Below are 13,969 nucleotides of genomic sequence, written 5' to 3'. Positions count from 1 at the left end.
TCTGCACCCAATGCCCTACAAGGGATGTGGGACTTGTATCATCTTTCAAAATGGTATCCTCATCGTCGGCGTCGTCATCCTCCTCCTAGTAAGCACCCAATGGAGAAGCTGTCAGCTTCTGTCAGGCAGTCTCTGTTCCTTGGCGGACACACAGCCTCTGAATTAAGACATCCCTCTGTTAAGTGGAGAGAGAGGCAGCATGGCGTAGTGGTTTTGAGTGTTGAATTATTTTATATTGTTTTAATTCAATTAGTTTAACTGTTTATAAAATTTTACTGTAAAGTTTTTAAAAATGTTTTATCTTGTGAGCCACTTTGGGCCTCTTTCTCAGAGAATCGCAGAATCATAGAATTGGAAGAGAGCAGAAGGGCCATCCAGTCCAACCCCCTTCTCTCATGTTCCTCCTAATGTTGAGGTGGAATCTCTTTTCCTGAAGTTTACATGCATTGCTCCATGTCTTATTCTCTGCAGCAGCAGAAAACAAGCTTGCTCCATCCTCAATTCTCCAGGCTAAACATCCCCAGCTCCCTAAGTCTTTCTTTATAAGGCATGGTTTCCTGGCCCTTCACCATTTTTGTCGCCCTCCTTTGGACACCGCTCCAGCTTGTCAACATCCTTTTTGAACTGTGGTGCCCAGAATTGGACACAGAAAAGACACAGAAAGGCAGCATAAAAATGAAATGAAACAACTCTGACTCTGACTCATAGAATCATAGAATCCTAGAGTTGGAAGAGATGCCAAGGGCCATCCAGTCCAATCCCATTCTGCCATGCAGGAACTCTCAATCAAAGCATCCCCAACAGATGGCCATCCAGCCTCTGTTTAAAGGCCTCCAAAGAAGGAGACTCCACCACTCTCCAAGGAAAGTGTGTTCTACTGACAAACAGCCCTTACTGTCAGGAAGTTCTTCCTAATGTTGAGCTGGAATCTCTTTTCTTGGAGCTTTTTCCATTGTTGCAGGTCCTGTTCGCTGGAGCAGCAGAAAACAAGCTTGCTCCCTCCTTATTATGACATCCCCTCAAATATTTAAACACCTCTTAATTGTCTCTTCTCTAGAGATCAGGTTCAAACATGAAAACTCATTGGGTGACCCTGGGCAAGTCACATTCTCTCAGCCTCAGAGGAAAACAAAGGCAATCCCCCTCTGAACAAATGATTGTCGTTGATGTTGTTGTTCTTTATTTATATAGTGCCATCCAGGTACATCTTACTAAGAGAAACTCCTGACAGGTTCACCTTATGGTCGCCGTAAGTTGTAAATGTCATGAAGACACACAACTACTGTTAAGCAGGAAGACATATTTATGCAGCCAAGGACACAAACCGAGAGACAGCATCCTTCCCACCTCCAGTTATTTGCTTTTGCCAAGGTTATCCTGCCAGCCTCAGTGTGCTTTCCAGTTTAGTTGCACATGGGATGGAGGGTAGGAAAAAATGAGCACTGGGCCAGAAAACTATTCTCAAGAGTTCTAAAGAGTCACCTCTATTTAGTGCTAAATATTGCAGTTCTTAGGGAACAGCATTTTATTTCTAGGGAGCCATGCAACAGGCACTGGAGATTTTTTCTCCCTTGAATTGAAGTAACTACCCAGGCAACAAGGTAAGACCTTGAAATTACCATCTGAAAACAGTTGAAAGCGAAAGTATTATTACATAAGCTATTTGATGCTGGGAAAAACTGCAGAGGCAAGCTTCCTTGCAACTTCTTTTCAATGAGGTTGCAAGGAAGCCTTTGTACACTTCTGGCAGGCTTTTCTAATCAGAAAAAAACAGGGATAAGCTGCTCTTGGAGGAGGCTCTTAATAACAGCATTGAGGAGATAAAGCCCCAGGAACACCCTGATACTATATCATGCTCTTTTACACTCCACCAGAAGAGACTGGAAGTTGCAAGGGAGTGCAAGTTGGGGAGTTTCAGCTGCAGCAGAGCGCTATGCATTTCTCTGTTAAGTCAGGGATGATCATGACATATGGGCAACAAATGCCTGTTCCCTTGCATTCAGAAAAACCATCTGTAGTGGGGGAATTGGAGGCTGTTCCATGAGATGACAAGCACTTGGGTAAATCACACTCTCTAAGGCCTGTTACAGACAGCCAAAATAAAGCTGCTTCGGGTCTCTTTGGAGGTATGCTGTTTAAATGATGCATGCACCCCAAGAATCCAGAAGCTGCGCCAAAGCTGCACTCCAGTGCTTAGGAATGGAGTGTGGCTTTGGCGCGACCTCCGGACTCTTAGGACCCATGCATCATTTAAATAGCATACTTCCAAAGAGACCCGAAGCAGCTTTATTTTGGCAGTCTGTAACAGGCCTAAGACTCAGAGGATGGCAACGACAAACCCCCTCTGATGAAACTTGCCAGGAAAACCCTGTGATAGTTTCACTTCAGCAATGACTTGAAGGCACACAACACACACATTGGCATGTACTGGCTAATTTCACTCCAGGAACACAAGCTTCAGTAGGTTCACAAAAGTAAAATTGTTCACAACATAATAGAAGATGGAGCAAGCTTGTTTTCTGCTGCTCCTGGAAAAGAGAATCCACTTAAACATTAGGAAGAACTTCCTGAGGATAAGAGCTGTACAACAGTGAAAGATGCTCCCTTGGAGTGTGATGGATTCTGCTTCTTTGGGGGTTTTTAAACAGAGGCTGGATGGCCATTTGCTGGGAGTGCTGCAATTGTGTATTCCTCTGAGACATGGGTGGCCCTTGGGGTCCCCACTCTGTGATTCTATGACGACATTGTCAGGACTGAAGCATTTGACAGTTACACAGCATATTAAAAGCACAAAGCAACTTGAATGCTCTTGAGCTTCTCCTTTTGTGTCGTGTCTTTTTAGATTGTAAGCCTGAGGGCAGGGAACCGTCTAATTAAAAAGATTGTATGTACAGTGCTGTATAAATTTACAGCGCTTTATAAATAAAGGTGAATAATAATAATAATAATAATAATAGAGCTCAAACCCCCTCATTCATCATCAACCCAAAACATTATCCTTCCCAGGACTACCCCTCCTTTCCTCTTTGTACCAAGCATTCCCACCAAAATGACCTTGGCAGTTTAAAGTGTGTTTTTCCTCTCCTGGCATTTGCTCATTAGCCAGCTTCAAGAAGGATACACAATCTTTCCACCCAGCATCAGCCTCATCCAGTATTACAAAATGTATGCAGTATCACAAAGCATAAATAAAATATATGGCCAGCAAGCATGGCAGGACCAGTACCCTGACAGGTAGCCATCACCTGTCTTTGACCAACAATCAAAGTAGCTCAAGAGTAAGAGAGGATGGATTTTATGCACTCATCAAAGAATGCCCATTGGTGTATGTGAAAGCCTACACTGAGGATGTGCAACCAGAGTGTGGCTACACACAACCATTGTACAATAAAGAAACTGGCTCATGCTAATAAGCAAATGTACGATCACAAAATGATGAGGAAAAAAGAGAAAGCTACCATGGGAGGGGGGGGGGTCAACTCATTCAAAATGTACTAAAGGAAGGTTTTCCTGACACGATGCCCTGCCAAAAAGACAAATAAACAGCTCTAAGAACAAATCAAGGCTGAACTAGCCAAAACAACCAGCCTGAAGCTGTCACTGAAAAAGGCAAAAATGTTGTGAAACAATGAAGGCAGTAGGAAAAGAGGAAGGTTGCACATTACACATGAACTGACTCCATCAACAAAGCTCCTTGAGTCTGCCAAGGCTGAGCAGGGCTGCAAAGGGCAGGCTGCCCTGGAGATCTCTCCCCCAGAGAGTTGCCATCATTTGAAGCCAACCTGACAACAATGTTATAAATATTATCCAGTGAAATCCTAAATCAGGCAGGACAAACACAACTCTTGGGGCAACTGACACACCTCAAGCAAAAGTACAACATGAGAGAATGTACTGGACAGGCGTAGAGCAGGATACCTTTGTATGTTCCCTATATTGCTCCTAAGAGAGGCACTTGAGTTGATGCCACACTGCAATTTGACACCACTTTAATGGCCATTGCTCCATCCTAAGGAATCCTGGGATCTGTGGCTTGTTGTGGCACCAGATCTTTCTAAGTGAGAAGGCTAAATAGCTCCAGAATTCCATAGTACTAAGCCATGACAGTTAAAGCATTATCAAATTGCCTTAATTTTGCAGTGTATGTGGATGCAGTCTTGGTCAAGCAAAGGAGAGGTCGATTAACATTCTCTCATAGCCATAGCAACACTGATACATCCCTTTAAAGTAGGCCTAGTATCACCAGAGAAACCTCGGGTCACTGCTGTTGGGGTGGGAGCCCAGACAGCCCAAACACAGCAAAGGCATGCCAGCACACCATTTTCTATGGGGTGGCATGACTCTGGGGTGCCATTGCAAAAGAAAGAGGTAGAGGAGGCAGAGGAATGGGGGCACAGGAGCTGGCTGAAGAGAGGAATGTCCCTCTTTGGTTGGCCACCAGCTACTCAAGACTGCTATGGGAAAAACCGGAGGCTGGAGGGCTGTGGAAGTTCCCCAAATTTAACTTGAGTGCCTATCTCCACGTTTCCTTGCCCGCATCCTCACAGACACACTGAATGGATTGGATTACGGTACTCACCAGCCCCAGCTAGTATGGTGAGGGATGATGGAAGTTGTAGCCAGAAACATTAGGAGGGATGGAGACTGATAAAGGCTTTTGTAACCTTTTGTAAACCATGCAAACAAAACTTTTGCAGTGTTCCAAATGCAAAATTAATTCTTTTTTTTCTTTTTTTTTTTGGGGGGGGGACAAAAGTACTTCTGGGGAAAGGTGAAGAGGCAACAGATGATTATCACCTACTGATATAGTGCCATCAATGCACAGAAGAAAACAATAAAGAGAGACAGACAGCCCTGCCAAAGGCATACAATCTAATTTGTACCAAAGGAATATGGGAAGGAAGAAGTGATGCAGATAGAATCAGTACAATGCAACTGTAAGCAAGAGAGACAAATACAAACAGGAAACACATAAAATCAAAACATACAAGACTATGAAACTAAATTAAACTAAATAAGATACTATTCTTGCTAACAGTAATGTTGTTATTTCTTACCTGCCTCTCCCCATGGATTGAGGAGGGGAACAACAGCAGATTAATATACAATGTTTGTTGTGGGGTTTCCAGGCTATATGGCCGTGTTCTGGAAGAGTTTATTCCTGATGTTTCACCAACATCTGTGGCTGGCATCTTCAGAGATCTTCTGCTGGCAAAACATCAGGAATAAACTCCTCCAGAACACGGCCATATAGCCTGGAAACCCCACAAAAACAATGGATTCCAGCTGTGAAAGCCTTCGACTTAATATACAACGGTATGTGTTTGTGGATATAAATAAATATTATTATTATTATTATTATTATTATTATTATTTCCTGATTTATGTGTTTTTACCTGATGCTATGCTTTTGGATATTATGTCTGCTTCCTTAGAGGTCTTTAAACAGAGGCTGGATGGCCATCTGTCTCAGGGGATGCTTTGATTTAGATTTCCTGCATGGCAGAAGGGGGTTGGAATGGATCAGGGCCCTTGGGGTCTCTTCCAACTCTATGGTTCTATGATTCTCTATGTGTTGTATATTAATGTGTTGTTGCTCCCCACCTCAATCTATGCGGAGAGGCAGGTAAGAAATACTAATACTACCACTACTATTTCTTAGCTGCCTCTCCCCTCGAAGAGGGAAACAACAGCAGACTAATATACAACTCCTGGCGTCTGTTACAAGCATAGCATCAGTATTATTGCAATAATGGTTTTCAATCAATAGCAGGGGCTCCTGGCCCTCCTGTTCAACACACAGGTTGAGTCCCTTATCTGGATTTCCAAAAGGCTCCTAAATCCAAAATGGTTTTTGGGGGCAGCTGAGACAGGGACACTTTTCTTTTCTGACAGTTCAGTATATACAAGTACAGTTTCATGCTCAAAATTATTAAAAATGTGGTACTGTATTATTATTATTATTATTATTATTATTATTATCCCGCCTTAGGGATTCAAGGCGGCGAACCACAAGTACTGTATAAAATTACCTTGCGGCCATGTGTATAAGGTGTAGCTGAAACATAAATGAATCTTGTACTTAGACCTGAGTCCCGTCTCCAAGACATCTCATTATTTATGTATATGCAAATACAGGCATTCTGAAATCCAAAAATATCTGAAATCCAAAGTACTTCTGGGCCCCAACATTTCAAACAAGGGAGCCTCAGGCAGCCTTTGGACATCTATTCCCCTCCCCCACTGGCCGGGGGGGGGGGGGGTGAATACCATAAATAAATACATACATAACTAATAGTATTTCTAGCAGCTTTTGCTTTCTAATTTTTGGGTTGCCCACGTGGCCCTTGGGAGGGACAGAAAGTGGCCCCCAAAACCACCACAGCTGCCCACCCCCCTTTTAAAAAACAAAGACCCCCCCCCCCAAACGCTCCCCCACCAGCTAGGTCTCTTTTATATCAAAACCCAAAGGGTTGCTCCCAACCCCACTTTTTGTGGGTCTCTTTGTGGGTGGGAAAGAAAAGGGGAACCCACTGGGTGCTCCATCCATCCCCAGCCTATTGGCCTGTTACAGACAGCCAAAATAAAGCTGCTTCGAGTCACAGTGGAGGTATGGTGTTTCAATGATGCATGCGTCCTAAGAGTCCAGAAGACGCACCACAGCCACGCTCCAGTCCTTAGGGCTGGAGCGTGGCTTTGGTGCGACTTCTGGACTCTTAGGACGCATGCATCATTCAAATACCATACCTCCACTGTGACTCGAAGCAGCTTTATTTTGACTGTCTGTAACAGGCCATTGTTTTTATTATTAGATTATTTAAATCCCACTCACCCCCCCCCCCAAATTACCACCACCATCATCATCATCATCATCATCTCATTCCCTCAAGTCTTCATCCATCCTCTGCCCATCATGATCATCATCTTATTATTGCTATTATTATTATTAATATCCAACTCACCTATCCCCAAACATTCTTCATTCACCCCTGGCCATCATCATCATCATCATCATCACCACCACCACTTACAGCCCACCTTTCCCCCCAAAAACTCTTCATCCATCCCCTTATGATTATTATCAATAGTATTTTATCTAAATCTCACTCACCCACCCCAAACTCTTCATTCATCCCCTGGCTGCTGCCATCATCATCATCATCATCATCATCTCCATCATTTCATGACTAGCCCACCTCCCCCCCAACTCTTCATCCATCCCTTACCCATTATTATTACTTCACTTACATCCCACTCAGCCCTAAACTCTTCATGCCTGACTATCATAGCCCTTATATTCATCATCATCATCATCATCATCATCACTATTTCATGGCTATTCCCCCTGCCCCCCAAAAGCTCTCCATCCACCGCCTTCCTATTATTTTTATTATGACTATTTCATTTATATCCCATCCCCCAAAGTCTTCATCCATCCCCTGGCTATCATCCTCATCATCCTCCTCCCACTCCTCCTCACCACTGTTATTGCTATTTCATTTATCTCGCAACTTCTCCCTCCAAAAAACGTCATTCATCCCCTGCCTATGATTGTTACTGCTGTTATTTCATTTATATCTCACCTCCTTATCAAACTCTTTGGCCACCCCCTGGCTATGATGATGATGATGATGATGATGATGATTTCATCTATATCCCACTTTCCCCCCAAAACTCTTCATCCATCCCCTTCTTATTATTATTATTGTTGTTGTTGTTGTTGTTACTTCCTTTATATCCCATCTCCCCAGCAAACTCTTCAGCCACCCCCTGGCTATCGCTATCCTCATCCTCCTCCTCCTCCTCCTCCCTGGCCTCTGACTCTTCATGTTCTTCATGCTCTCCACATGACGCCTCCTGCCTCCCTCCCAGAACTCCGGGCAGCTTCCAGAGAGCAGCGCCTTTTCCTCTGCGCTCCAAGCCCCCGCCAAGCCCCCGAGAAGCCAGAGCCATCCGCGCCCAGAGCCGAGCCTTACCTGAGGGCTTCCTCTGGCTTTCTCTCTCAGGCGCTGGCTTCAGGGCGAGTTTGACTCTTCATCTAAAAAGACGCGGATATCCCCTGAATTCGAGCCGGGAGCCCCTCTGTCTTTCTCCCTCCGTCTCCCGCTTTCATTTCGGGTGCTAACGGGGCCCCCAGACCGCCTTGGGGCCCCTCCGGAGGCCCCCAGCCCCGCCGCCACAAGAATCACCTCAGACGCCTGCTCCTCCTCCTCACGGCAAGAGCCGCCATCTTGGCGCCTTCCGCCCGTTTATGAAAACTCCGAGGGGGAGGGGGCGGGAGGGGGCGCGCGGTGCATTGTGGGCGTCGTAGTTTTCCCCCTCAACTCCTTCCATCTTTCTTCCTTGAGGTTTTTTATATTTTGGACTTCATCTCCCAGAAGCTCTAGTCAGCGTGGCCAACGGCCAGGGATTCTGGGAGCTGAAGTCCAAAACCCCCCACACAATCTAGAAGGCCAAGAGTTTGGGCATTTTACATTGTGGAGATGATGGAGTTTGAGGCCTTTTTAAATGGTGTGGCCATTTTACAAGGTCTCTCTCTGGCCCAAGAGTGCTGGTGCCTCAGGATGGAAGCTACCAATTCCAGGAGCCATGGCAGTTAAAGTGGTCTCAAACTGAACTGTTTCTATAGTGCAGAAGGGGCTGCCAGCAGAACATCATCATCATCATCATCATCATCATTATTATTATTATTAAGATTTATTTATATAGCGCTGTAAATTTATACAGCGCTGTACATACAATTAAAATAGATAAAATAAATCTGCCTCTGGCGTACAGTCTACAAAAATAATTAAATATAATATTAGTACATGTTAACATTCAATAAAATAACGGTGCAGGGATTAAAAATAAGACTAAAAATGAGGTTTCTTTAGCATTAAGTTGCTATCTCTTAAAGATGTACAAACAGAAATCCATCAGTGATACCTTTTATTGGCCAACCAACATGGACAATGTTGCAAGCATTCGAAGCTCCATGGGCTTCTTTATCAGGCAAGATGTTGCAAACCAAACAGGAGGAAAACCAACAGAGATGTTAGATGCCTACATGTTGTTTAGTCCTCAGTAAAGATGTTATGATGGAGAAGAAGATATATCATTTGCAGGCAGGATTCTCCTCCTCCTGACTGTGCAGCCATTAAGTCCAAGAAATGTAAAGTCCATTTGCATCTCAACAGGGACACTTCCATTCCCCCTCCCTCAAATTCAAAAAGGACATTGAGAAACTGGAGCCATGTGTCCAAAGGAGGGTGGCTAAAATGGTGAAGGGTCTGGAAACCATGAAGCCCTATGAGGAGGAGAGGCTTAGGGAGCTGGGGATGTTTAACCTGGAGAAGAGAAGGCTAAGAGGTGATATGATGATAGCCCTGTCTAAGCAAGAGTGTCATATTGGGGATGGAGGAAGCTTCTTTTCTGCTGCTCCAGAGAACAGGACCCAATGGATGCAAGCCACAGCAAAAGAGATCCCACCCCAACATTAAGAGGAACTCCCTAATCATGTTTAGAACTATTGGACAGTGGAATACACTCCCTGAATGGAGAATAGTGGAGTCTCCTTCTTTGGAGGTCTGTAACAGAGGCTGGATGGCCATCTGCCAAGTTTGATTGAGAGTTCCTGCATGGCAGAATGGGGTTGGACTGGATGGCCCTTCTTGGGTTTCTTCCAACTCTATGATTCTATGAAGACCCAGTTGCTGGCCTTCTTGGCCATCCATGGTATTCTCAGCACTCTTCTCCAGCACTGCATCTCAGATGAGTTGATTTGTCTTCTGTCTGCTTCCCTTACTGTCCATACCTAGTGATGGGGAATCTTAGGTTGCTGGTGTTCCTGCCTCCTATTTTCACTCCTCCTCCTCCTCCTCCTTCTGTGTCCAAGCCTGCTTTATCCATAATATGACCTGCATATAAGTTGAACAGATACAGTGCAAAGATGCTGCAGCCTTGCTGGATCCCTCTGCCAGCTGGGGAAGCGGAATGAACAGAGCCTGACTGAAATGACTTTGAAGTTGCAATAGCTGAAAGTGACCGTTAGATGACGGAGCTGCTCCTTATGGATGCATTTTATTGAAACTTTCAGACTTGCCAATCTGTTTTTGTGCAAACTGTTGTGGAAGTGGATTTTAACACATGAAAAGATGTGCTAAAATTAACCTTAAAGGTCTTGAAAGGTTCCAGTTCCTCTCTCTTCCCCTCTACTTATATGCTGAAATGTATGGATGCAATTAATCTCTTTTTAAAAAGCAATTTCTTTTGTCCTTTAAAATCTCTAAAGCCAAAGCTGTCCCCCCAAATATTATATTCTTTCGGGATATATTCAAGGACTCTTTCATCACACATCCAGAGTCATTTCGCTGACTTTTTGAATAACTCTCTTCATTTAAAGAACAACTGAATCAATGAAGTCGGGAAGAACTTGTCCAGCAGTGACCATGTAAGTTGGAAAAAATAACTGTCCCCAAATTCTGTACCTTTCAAACAAATGGCCTCCAAAGTGACTTTTTTGTTGTGCCTTCAAATCGTTTCCGACTTATATAGACCATAAGTTGAACCTATCACAAGTTTTTCTGGGGCTGAGAGAATGTGACTTGCCCAAGGTCACCCAGTGGGTTTCCTTGGCTGAGGAGGGATTTGAACACTGGACTTCCAGAGCCCTAGTCTAATGCACAACCCACTGCACCACACTTCCTCCAATTAGAACAGAGAAAACTGCTGTTAAAATACACTCATCTCTCTACATTTGCAGCTTTGACTTTTTCAGCTTTGATTATTCATGGATTTTATTAATACGTATGATCTCTTTAGGAAAATCTATGTCCTCCAACACAACTTTATGGTCAAATTAAGCCAAAAGTCACAATGAAAGGCCTAGAGAGAGAGAACACTTTTCTAGGCATTTGTAGCTCCTCCAGCACAATTCTTTGGTCAATGTCTGGCAGATGTTGACCACAGAGTTGCACTGGAGGACCTAGAGATTCCTAGAGATGTGTTCTCTTAGGTGAAAAGAACAGTGTTTTTGTTATTTGCTGTTTCCCACATTCATGGGGGTCCTGTGTCCCTAAACCCAGGGAATGGGGAGGGACGAGTATACCTGCAATTGTAATAGAACCCTATGGACTGTTGCCTGCATTTCCCCCCACACTTTTCCCCCATAAAATCATAGATCGCAGAATTGGAAGTGACCACAAAGGTCATCTCTCCTGACCAGGGCCCTGCTGTATAGAAATACACAGAATACTGAGAAATGGTTGTCTGAGCTCTTTTTAAAGGCAGTCTGTTTCATTCTCCAGCAGCTCTCCCTGTCAAGAATTCTTTCTAACGTTGAGTCAGAATCTATTTCCCTACATTTTGAATCCATTAGTTCATGTCGCGCCCCCCCCCCCCCCCCCGATGCCTTCTTTTGAACCATTGTTTTGTTGTTGTTAGATACCTTCAAGTCACTTCCGACTTAATGGTAACCCTAAGGGCCAGTGTGAAATAGCAGTATGAGTACTGGTCTATGACTTTGGAAGCCAGGATTCGAATCCCGCCATGGCCATTAAGTCAGAAGTGACTGGGTGACCTTAGGCGAGTCACACACTCTCAGCCTCAGAGAAGTTCCCTCTCTGTTCAAAGCAACTGAACTGCAAATGAAACAATATCCATACAAAATGTAGCCCTGTGACTCCAGCAATGCCACTTTCTCTTCCTCTTGTACTATTTTGTAACATCTTTTGCCTGATGGAAAAGCCAACGAAGCTTTGAAAGCTTGCATGATATGTTTTGTGCATTTTGGCTGGCTGATAATGATGTGTCACACTTTTCTGGATTTTGGATTTGGTTTCGAAATAAAAACAGCTAGTCTTAAAAGTGTCGCCACGTTCCCTTTTTGTCTTTTCCCTTTGAAAAGCCAGTTGTTACGTTGAAGTTGGCATCTGTCCTGATTAATCGTTATATATATATATCTGTGTGGTAATTCCAGGTTTTTCCAGCAGGGCCCAGTGGCCTAATGGATAAGGCATCAGCCTCCGGAGCTGGGGATTGTGGGTTCAAGTCCCATCTGGGTCGGTGGCTGGATTTTTATATTAGCAAAACAGGGAGCGAGACAAAGAGCTTCATGTCGCTGCCCTTTCCTCCCCATTCGGCTTGGACAGTCTGTATCATTGCCTGGAAAAAGACACATCTGTTTCCTATCAGCAACAAAACCCCATCGAAGGAGAAAGTGTGCCACAAGTCTTTTGTCTGTTTTGTGACCCAGCATGGTGTAGTGGTTTGAGCGCTGGACTACAGCCCTGGAGCCAAGGGTTTGAATCTCTGCGCAGCCAAGGGAACTCCCTGCGTGACATTTGATTGTCACCCAAATGTCAGGGTCCCGGGAGGGCACCCACCGCAAATATTCAATGAAAGGATTTTATAAGCTCAATAAAAAAGAGCAGAGAGGGCTCAAGCAACTCAAAACAGGGATGAAGCCTATGCATAGCACTTCCAAGAAAGAGTGGTGCAAGGAGGTCACCATTCACGCAAAGACACACTCTCAGGAGATGATCAGGCAAGGGATATCCCGTCTTTGTCCCGTCCTTTTAGCGCGATCGTGAAAAGATTTTCATATAACGATGTGCTTATCCCATCAGTGTCCTGTCGCTAAACAGCGATTGACTGTGATTGTGAAAAAGACTTTTGCATGACGTTGCACTTATCCTGTCATTGTCTGGTCATTGAAGGGGAATTGTCCCATCCTTGTCCTTCATTTCATATTAACGGAAGAACACGTTCATGCAATTCCACTTCACTGACAGTTTAGTGACAGGATCAAGGAGAATGTCACGGACGGGATAAGGACGGTGTTTGCTCCCATCCCTTGTCTGATAATCTCACACACACATCCAAGGACTAACAATACAGCAGATGGTAGCAGACAGCGAGATTGAAGGAGTGCAAGGAAGGCATGGAGCACCAGAAAAAACAATAATGCTAGGAAAGTTAGAGGGGAGAAGAAAGAGAGGAAGACCACAAACCAGATGGATGGACTCGATCAGGGGGTTATTATGGGCAGGGGCTTATTGCAGGATCTGGGCAAGACTGCAGTGGAGGATAGGGATTTTTGGAGATGTCTCATCCACAGGGTTGACTTGAAGGCAGCTAACAACAACAAAAGCAGTGGCGTCACTATAGGGTGCGAGGGTGCAGACCGCACCAGGTGACATTCTGGGGGGTGTCATCCGGTGGGGTACTACACCCCAGGGAGAGCAGGAGGCTACCTTCCGGATCCTATGCACCCATGGCCACGTGGGACTCGGAAGGCCAAGGAGGGAGATGGCTGCTTTCCAGATCCCATGCTGCAATGGCCACGCAAGACTTGGAAGGCTGGTGGGAGGGGTAATAGGCTGCCTTCTGAGTCCTGTGCGGCAATGGCCATGCAGGACTTCGAAGGTGGGGGGGCTGCTGAGATGGCGGAGAGGGCCAAGCGCACCCCCACCTCACTGCCATGGCACCATTCTACATGTGGCGCCATTCTACAAACTGTGGCAGTGAGGTGGAGAGGGATGCCACTGAGTGCAGGGGGCAATACTACACCGATTCCTGAAGCAGGGCTCCAGTCAGGGGACATGGTGAAATGGAAGTGACTCAGGGAGCTACTGGGGATTGTAGAATCATGGAGTTGGAAGAGACCCCAAGGGCCATCCAGTCCAATCCCATTCTTCTGCCATGCAGGAACTCTCAATCAAAGCATCCCTGACAGATGGCCATCCAGCCTCTGTTTGAAAACCCCCAAAGAAGGAGACTCCACTACACTCCAAGGAAGGAGTGTGTTCCACTGTCGAACAGCCCTTACTGTCAGGAAGTTCCTCTTAATGTTGAGCTGGAATCTCTTTTTCTGTAGCTTGAATCCAAATATTTGAAGGCATGTCATATTGAGGATGGAGCAAGCTTGTTTTCTGCTGCTCCAGAGACTAGGACCTGGAACAATGGAAGCAAACTACAGGAAAAGAGA

The 13,969-nt window shown here is 45.0% G+C and overlaps 1 protein-coding gene and 1 non-coding gene across 3 annotated transcripts in view; one reads left to right on the top strand and one right to left on the bottom strand.

Annotated features, from left to right (window-relative positions):
* LOC149317746 (protein EFR3 homolog A) overlaps positions 1 to 8,236 on the bottom strand; it is a 66,128-nt gene extending 57,892 nt beyond the window's left edge. For both annotated transcript variants that reach the window (XM_089518140.1, XM_089518139.1), the window contains exon 1: positions 7,977 to 8,236. The gene's annotated coding sequence lies outside the window, so the exon portion shown is untranslated. The remainder of the gene's footprint in view (positions 1 to 7,976) is intronic.
* Positions 8,237 to 11,972: 3,736 nt separating this feature from the next.
* TRNAR-CCG (transfer RNA arginine (anticodon CCG)) lies at positions 11,973 to 12,045 on the top strand. Its single transcript has one exon. It is a non-coding gene; the product is annotated as a tRNA-Arg (tRNA).
* Positions 12,046 to 13,969: the final 1,924 nt, after the last annotated feature.

This window comes from Sceloporus occidentalis, unplaced genomic scaffold, assembly GCF_023333645.1.
Source record: "Sceloporus occidentalis isolate IW3139 unplaced genomic scaffold, rSceOcc1.0.p SCAF_3, whole genome shotgun sequence".
Classification (NCBI taxonomy): domain Eukaryota; kingdom Metazoa; phylum Chordata; class Lepidosauria; order Squamata; family Phrynosomatidae; genus Sceloporus; species Sceloporus occidentalis.
The sequence above is the reverse complement of the archived record's forward strand: the minus strand, read 5'-3'. Positions and strand labels throughout refer to the sequence as shown.